We start from the raw sequence: 8,514 nt of genomic DNA, 5'->3' as shown, positions 1-8,514 counted from the left end.
GGCTCCGCGGCGAGGGGTGGCCGTTCCCGTCCGCCGGGCGCCTCGCTCCCTAGCCTCTGCCGAGGGTAGGTGCGGCGAGGGCCCTCGGGTCACAACCCTGCGAGCCCAAGCGTGCGCGGGGACGCGGCGGCGCGGCGGGGACGGGTTGGGGACTCTGGATTCCTGGGACCTGGCTTTAGCTCAGGGATGGGCTGCGTGGCGACTCAGACTGTAGGTGGGCTGGCTGGTTGTGTAGTACATGCCTTCAGCATGGGACCACTAGGGTTGGGGCTCATGCCCTGCACTTGGGTACGTAAGTACTTGAGAAACTGCTTGTGTCTTTGCTGACTCTGTAAGGTAGTATAACGTGTGCGTGTGTGTGTATGTATGTGTGTGTGTGAGAGAGAGAGACATAGCATAGGCTGTGCGTCTAACCGTGTGTGTGTGACAGGGTACATGTGGGGACAGTATGGATGATACTGGATGCATAACGGAGAGAGTGGACTCTGTCTAACTCTCTCTGTGCCTAACAAGATACGCATATCCAGCGTGTATAATTGGCTGTGTGGCTGTGTATGTGAGTGACCATGAGTGTGTGGGCACGCTGTACTGCATGAAGTATTGGTGGTGGCTGCCAGGGTTAGCTTCCTGCAATTGTCTTTCACAGAATCCCAATCCCAATTTAAGATGCCTTTCTGTTCAGCTTGCTACCCAGTGTCTGGCACTGTGCTGTTAATCCCCTTTGGAAGAAGTGGCTGTTGATACAGGGAAGTGGTGGCTGGCAGAGGTGGAGAAATCATGGCATGAACTCATGTTCCTAGAGTTCAATGTTGAGAAAACATTGGCTTGGCTTCCTATTGGTTCGTTAAAATGGATAAAAAATGTTTAAGGTACAGGTTCAGCATGACCCAAACAATGGCTTTTTTTTTTTTTTTTTTCAAACAATGGCTTTTGATGGAAAGACCCTTAGGCTAGTTTGCTCTTCTTGTCTTAATATTACTGCGATGGAGTCCATGGGTCAGAAAGCTGTGGGTGACTCTGAGGGTGGTGGGTGGTGTTTGCCTGGGCTCCTGTGTGAAACCCCAGCCTCACTGATGAGGTAGGAGAAGTTGCTATGTGCTGCTGGTAAGCCCAGGTGATGAAGGGAAAGGACACTGATGATGGAAAGCCCAGGTGATGAAGGGAAAGGACACTGATGATGGATGCAGCGCCCTAGAAACAAGGAATAAGTCAGGACATGGGATGAGACTCATGGAGTTCTGAGGAGCAGCTCTCCAGTAAGAAATGATGAGTGTGGGAAAAAAAGAGTAAAAAGTATTTGCATCATTCTCACGTCATTTTTCTGTCTTATGTATATTTTTTCCATGCCACCCTTACCCTAAACTCACTCCTGTGTTTGTATCATTTTCCACCTTGGAAATGTCTTTATTATAATTATTATTGTACAGCTGAATGGGTCATCACTTAAACTCCAGGAGAACTGTAGTGCATCAGACAAGCGGGGGCCTCAGGGAGTGTTCAGTTCAGCACTTGCTGAGGCCCAGAGGACAGTGATGCTCTTGGTTCCTCTGAGTTATCTGGATTTTGTCCGTGAAGCTGCCCCTTCTAGGGGCCATGGTGGCCTTGTAACCACCAAACTGAATACTTTTCTTCCACTTGAGTTCTTCCAAACCTCCCTAACACTGTTCATCCCCTCATCTCTTTCTTCAGCTTCACAGACTGAAGAACAGCACCTAAAACACAATGTAAATGACCTGCAGCCCAGACCTCTTCCTGACTTTCCTATCTTTTATTGAACCATCACCATCCTCCAAGTCACTGTGACTGGAACCAAAGTCACTTCTTTATTTCTCCTCTTTATTCACCAGTAGCAGCCATCGCTTAATTAATAGGCAGGTCTTATTCATTTTTCCTCAATACCTATTGAGCCTATTTTTTTGTTTGTTTTTTAATCTCACTGCCAGCACCTAATCAGGTGAAACCCATGTTCAGGGATTTCCAGAGATAGAGACTGATACAGGCTGTAATCGTTGAAAAAATGCAAAATAAATGCATATAGAGGAGTACCTTGATATTATCAGTGACTAATAAATAAATTCTTTGGAAGAATCTGGACCTTTTGATGATTGTAGTGTTATGTGATCTAGATCAAATCTCTTGGTCTTTTTAAATCTCACTTTCTTTATCCATGAAATGAAATGGAAGATTTCAAGTAGAATTTATTTGTTAAATCATATCCAAGGTTTTTCCCAGCTCTAAAATTCTCTGCTTATCATTGATGTTCTTTGTTTTTGTGAGAAACTTTTAATACCTTATGGTTACCTTCCAGTATCCAACCATCTTTAAAAAAAAAAATTCAGGTTATCTTCAGGGAAAAGAACTAGGCAAAGAGAAAACAATGAAAACGCACTGTTGCCTTCGTTTTGTGGTTGAGAGTCCACCGCACACATCGAGTCTTAGAGATGAAAAGGCCTTAGAGGTTACCTATCCCCGCCTCCCATCAAGTGCCAGAATCTTCCATACTATTGCCTGTTTGAAAATTTTAAAAAAGTGCCAAGTCTTATTAAAGTAACTTCAAACAACTTTGTAATTCAGGGTTTCTCAAACCTCTTGTACTATTAATGTTATGGGCTAGGTAATTTTTGTCAGGAGGGACTAGCTTGCCCATAGTAGGATATTTAGCAGGATCTCTGCTATTATTAGGTGCCAATAGCAACTGCCTGTTGTGACAACCAAAAACATCTACAGATATTACTAGTACCTCCTTTGGGGACAAAGTTCCCCCTCCAGCACCTATTGAAAACAATTGTTGTAATTCAAACACAAGTCTTGGGACTTTGAACAGAAAGACCTTACAACAAAGTATTTTAATAGACAGAGGAATGCTGTGTTGTTAGCTGCTTTCCCACGCACTTCCAACTTAGCCACCATCACAGTTTACCTTTATCCCTCCTGGTTTCTCACTGCCTTGTTGCTATGTCTGGAAATGCTCAAGATGCTGCTAAAGGCTGAGAAACGTTTTAGAGACAACATAGTAATAATCCTAATAGCTCACATTAATCCAGCCCTTATTATGTGCCAGACACAGCTCTAAATGCTTTACATGGATAATCTCATTTAATCTACATTAAGAATCCTTTAAGAGAGATACTTTATTTCCTCCATCTTAGAGATGAGGTAACTCAGATGGAGAGGTGGAATAGCATGCCCAAGTTCTCTCAGCTGTAAAGCGGTGAACCTGGGGTTAGGCTGTTTGCTCCAGAGTCTTTCTTCTGAACCTCCATATGAAACTGCCTTTTGAGAATGAGATCTTGATGTCACAGGGTAGAAAGGATCTTAAACATGGTGTAGTTCAATTGTAGAATCAAGTCTGATTCTAGGTAAGTTAGAAACTGTGAGGTTGATATTTGTGTTCGGTTGATGTATTTTGACTTCTTCCCTGTTATGTCTTCTCCTGTCTCTTTGAAATTGAGGGTATTCAGAAATAGCTCTAAGGCATATGCAGAGTGACAGAGGAGGTGGCAGCCTTGGTTAAATTAGGGGAGAAGGGCTCAGAGGAAAGGAAGAATGGCAGGAGGGAGCAAACAATGGATGAAACATTTCTTTTCCCATTAAGTCCTTGCTGCTGCTAAGTCGCTTCAGTCGTGTCCGACTCTGTGCGACCCCGTAGACGGCAGCCCACCAGGCTCCCCTGTCCCTGGGATTCTCCAGGCAAGAACACTGGAGTGGGTTGCCATTTCCTTCTCCAGTGCATGAAAGTGAAAAGTGAAAGGGAAGTCGTTTGTCGGGTCTGACTCTTAGCGACCCTATGGACTGCAGCCTACCAGGCTCCTCTGTCCATGGGATTTTCCAGGCAGGAGTACTGGAGTGGGGTGCCATTGCCTTCTCCACATTAAGTCCTTACTATTATCTAAACTTTAGATATCTATTTTATCACCCAAATAAAGTCTCCATACTTTTATCAGTTCCCTCCTTCTGTTTTCTTCGTGGCCTGCCCTTTCATTCGTCCATTCTGCTTACTGTTTTTATACTATGGGGCAGTAGAAAGTGGTATACATTTGGAAAGATGGAAATATAAATGTGATATAAATAGCCACGAAGAGGCTTATCGATAGGGCTAACCTTAAATACAGTCAGAGTAAGAATGACTACTTTAACAATTACCAATTACTTTACCAATTGAAGATCCAAGGCAAGTCCTAACAAGTTTGAGGGTCTTAGAGGGTCTTTCCTCTAAGATCCTATATCAGTACATAGATTGCTGGTCCCTGCTCCTAGAGTTTCTAATTCAGTGTTTCTAGGCTAGGGTCTGAGGATGTGCGTTTCTTACAGGTTCCCAGAAGATGCTGATGCTGCTAGTCCAAGGACCACAATTTGGGAACAACATAGTTAAGACCTAATAACCAAATAAAGCTCATGACCCACCTATCTGAGACTTTTTAAACAAAAAGTTATCTTATTTTTAAGATAACTAAATATTTGGATTTATGAGAATCAATACAGCAAGATTAAAATAGGGACTAATTGACATCTCTCACTTAGCATTTTATTTTGAATTTCAGAAAAGCCTTTTTTTTTTTTTCCAGCTGTGGTATTTCTGGGTTAATATTTCTGATCTTAGATCTTTTCTTGTTCCCTCCTTCCACTTACTGCTCAATTTGGGTGACAGAAATCCTCATTATTCACAGGATAATCCAAATAAAAAGTACGTTAAAATCTTATCTATTGCCAGATAAATTCTGACCAGTCCTTCTGAGATTAAGAAAGATGTTACTTCTGCATCCAGCTTTTGTTTCCTGTTGCTTTATACTTCTTTTCCCTTTTAAATCAGTACCAGCCCAGTGAAGAAACCCAACAGAAATTCAAGTCAAAACAGTAATAGGTAACTGATTAATTTGTTTTAAATTTCAATCAGAGAACTTTCTTTAAAACCAAATTTCAAACTCAGTCAACCCCTTCCTTCTTTTTGACTGCCAGCAAGTGCTTCTTTTTGCAGGATCACACATCCTCCACCTAAACAAGGTGTTTCCAAATACTTAGAAAGATTCAGTGATTCTGAAGCTCAGATGCAATTTAAATAATGTTTATTGGATATTTACTCTGTGCTGTGGAGTTGTTACACTTATCATTTTTTATTTTTCCATCAGTCACAGAGAGATGAGGTTTTGTTTGTGTTGCTGCTAAGTCGCTTCAGTCGTGTCTGATTCTGTGCGACCCCATAGACAGCAGCCCACCAGGTTCCCCGTCCCTGGGATTCTCCAGGCAAGAACACTGGAGTGGGTTGCCATTTCCTTCTCCAATGCATGAAAGTGAAAAGTGAAAGTGAAGTCACTCAGTCGTGCCTGACTCTTAGCGACCCCATGGACTGCAGCCTACCAGGCTCCTCTGTCCATGGGATTTTCCAGGCAAGAGTACTGGAGTGGGGTGCCATTGCCTTCTCTAGGGGATCTTCTCAACCCAGGGATCAAACCCGGGTCTCCTGCATTTCAGGCAGACGCTTTAACCTCTGAGCCACCAGGGAAGCCCCCAATTGTATTAGTAAATATATATAATTTTCTTGTATATAATAAAGGCCACATTAGTTTGCTTAAACAAAAAGTGAAATTTATTGGAAGGATACTGGGGCTTCTTGTAGATCAAGGAACTAGACCCCAGGAAAGATGCGAAGAGGGTCATCTCCAGAGAACTCAGTTCCAGGCATTCACAATCTTTTGCTCATTGCTCTTCAGTTAATGTGACACATTCCCACGATTGTGTCTCTTGGTTCAAATTCTCAAGAGAAAGGATCTGATGGCCCAAAGTTATAGCAGAAAAGTGGTTGCCAGGGCTCACTCTTGTACTGTGGTAAGTATTCCTAGTAAAAGTGATCTAGAAGATGCTTGAGTGAATATCTCCTGTTGTCACATAACTAGTTGGCAGAGACTGGATTTGAACTCTGGTTTGACTCTAAATCCGATGCATTTCTCCTACCAAAGGGATAGCTGAGAGAGAAGCACGTTAATTTGGCATGTAGTAATGGCCACTTGCCTTTATTTTCAAGGTTTGCCCATGTTAGACCTTCCCTGTGTAGGGTCTTATAGCTTTCATTTGTGCATGCCTCCTGGGCTTCCCTGGGTGGCTCAGATGGTAAAGAATCTGCCTGCAATGCAGGAGACCTGGGTTCAATCCCTACGTTGGGAAGATCTCCTGGAGAAGGGAATGGCTACCCACTCTAGTATTCTTGCAAAATTCCATGGACAGAGGAGCCTGGCCAGCTACAGTCCATGGACTCACAAAGAGTCGGACATATGTGAGCAACTTACGCTTTCCCTCTGTCTCTAACCTGGTTTCTGATACTTCTGTGACTGCATCCTGGCCACTCTCTGTCCATCTGGTTTCTGTACCATGTGGCCTGGTTTCTCATTCTGCTCAGGCATGTCATGTCTCTGGCTCACCTAGAACAGCTCTAGCTCACAGATTGTATGAGCTGAAGGAATCTATTGTCTTGTCCCATCTTCTACCTGTATAGTAAATCATTTCTAAAGTATGCCAGGCACTTACCATGAGCATTGCTGAGAGCTCTATATCTCATTCAACTCTTCTAACAACCCTGTTGTTGCCTTTTGGGGGGTTTATTTCCCAATATTTTATTGTAAAAAAATATTTAAGAGAAAAGTTGAAAGACTTGTATAGTGAATACCAAATACTTACCAAGTAGGTTCTGTAATATCATTTTACTGACTTCTTTTTAAAAACTATCACATTTCTATCTTCATTCCTCTATCCATTCAGCAATTAATTTTTTTCGATGATTTCAAAGTAAGCTGTTGTTTCTAATTCTCATTTTTATCACTGGGAAACTGAGACCAAGACAGGTGACGTGACTTACCTGAAGTCATTCAGGAGGAGGCAGTCGATTGTCACTGGAGCTCTGACTCCCCCAAGCCATTTTCTTAACCACCAAGCAGTATTGTATTTCCTGGAAGGGCAGAAAGAAAGACTCACTCAAGATTGCTTAGTGTCAGGGCAATGACTAGCACCAGGTCATCTGATTCTCAAGCTCCCAAAATTTCCATTGCATTGAACCGTGATAAACAGCCTACTTTCCATGTAGAAGCAGGGTTTCTTCTGCTCCACAAATATCTGCAGATTTGGTGCTCTACAAAATCTCTGGAAAATCTGATTTTTGACACAGATGATTTTGCAGAACTAATACACTTTTTATTCCTTCTCAACGTTTAAAAATAATTTGTGGAAACAACAGGCTGGGAAATTATCATTTTAGATAACTTTTTACAGTGTTCAGAGGACTTTCACATATGTTATCTTATTTGAACTTCATGAGTAATAGCAGATCTTCAAGACAGGTGGGCTGGATATCTAAACTACCTTGAACAGCTGGAGACCTGGAGATTGTGGAAGCAAAATGAGGAACTCAGTGTCACATACTGCTATGAGCAAAGTTGGGCTTTGTTTTAAAAAAAAGCATTCCCTTCAAGTGTCAGTAGACTTTCTTGTAGGTTTTAATAAGCTACACAAATAATTAATTAATAAAATTGAGGTGCAAAAGTTGAGGTGGGGAACTACTGAGATCTGGATCCTTCATGGGATAACTTCATGGTTGAAAGGTCTGGGCTATGCTGTGGCCTTGGATAATATCTTCTTTCTGTGCCTCAATTTTCTCATCTGTGAAATAGGATAATTGTAGTACTCCTTTGTAGCATGATATGAAGATGAAATGAGGTAATGCTTGTGAAGAATTTGGTCCTTAGTATGTGTTAAACAAGTATCAGTTACAGAAACATTATTCTTCTCCTGCTTCTTACCCTAGAAGTCTTATCTGTGTTAAGTGGGCCCCTTTAAAATATACAGTTTAATTTTACATTTTCCAAGAGGTTTGTTTGCAAACTACTGGTAGAAAACTGTGGGCAGCAGCCTTTTGGGAGGTAACATCTTATCAGTCCAGTAAAGATGCAGATTCTGCTCAAGAATTTACATCTAAGCTCTAAATAGCACATGTCCTTTGAGATTGCACTGGCATGCTTAATTATATATGCTAATCAGCACATGATATCTGGAGTAGAGAGTTCTGTATATACTGTTTTCTACTCCAAGATGTTTAGAAGAATTAGAAAAGAGTGGGGACAGAAGAGATAAACATGCTGGCAGAGATCTTTCTTTTGGTGTGCGTAGCAAATACTGTAATCTTGGTTTCTCAGCTGATGAGGTATTTAAACAGATATAGGAAAACAATGAAAGAGGATTTCAGAAGGATGTGCTCACCTGGTGGCTTGCAGTCCAACCTTGATGTGTTTTCCAAACTGCTCTCCATGAATCATTTGCACCAGAATCACTGAGACATTTGTTAAAATGCAGATTCCTGGACCTACTGATTCAGAAATGCTTTGAATGAGGCACCCAAACCTTCAGTTTTGCAAGTGATTTTAAGTATTCTAATGTTTGAGAACCAGGAGAAGGCAATGGCACCCCACTCCGGTACTCTTGCCTAGAAAATCCCATGGATGGAGGAGCCTGGTAGGCTCCAGTCCATGGTGT

General features: G+C 42.0%; 1 protein-coding gene across 5 annotated transcripts in view; it reads left to right on the top strand.

The window, feature by feature from the left end:
• HTR4 (5-hydroxytryptamine (serotonin) receptor 4, G protein-coupled) overlaps positions 1-8,514 on the top strand; it is a 194,573-nt gene continuing 186,059 nt past the window's right edge. For all 5 annotated transcript variants that reach the window (XM_010850501.1, XM_010850499.1, XM_010850503.1 and 2 more), the window contains exon 1: positions 1-65. The gene's annotated coding sequence lies outside the window, so the exon portion shown is untranslated. The remainder of the gene's footprint in view (positions 66-8,514) is intronic.

The sequence above is a fragment of the Bison bison genome, unplaced genomic scaffold, assembly GCF_000754665.1.
Source record: "Bison bison bison isolate TAMUID 2011002044 unplaced genomic scaffold, Bison_UMD1.0 scf7180017864291, whole genome shotgun sequence".
NCBI classification, from domain to species: domain Eukaryota; kingdom Metazoa; phylum Chordata; class Mammalia; order Artiodactyla; family Bovidae; genus Bison; species Bison bison.
The sequence above is the reverse complement of the archived record's forward strand: the minus strand, read 5'-3'. Positions and strand labels throughout refer to the sequence as shown.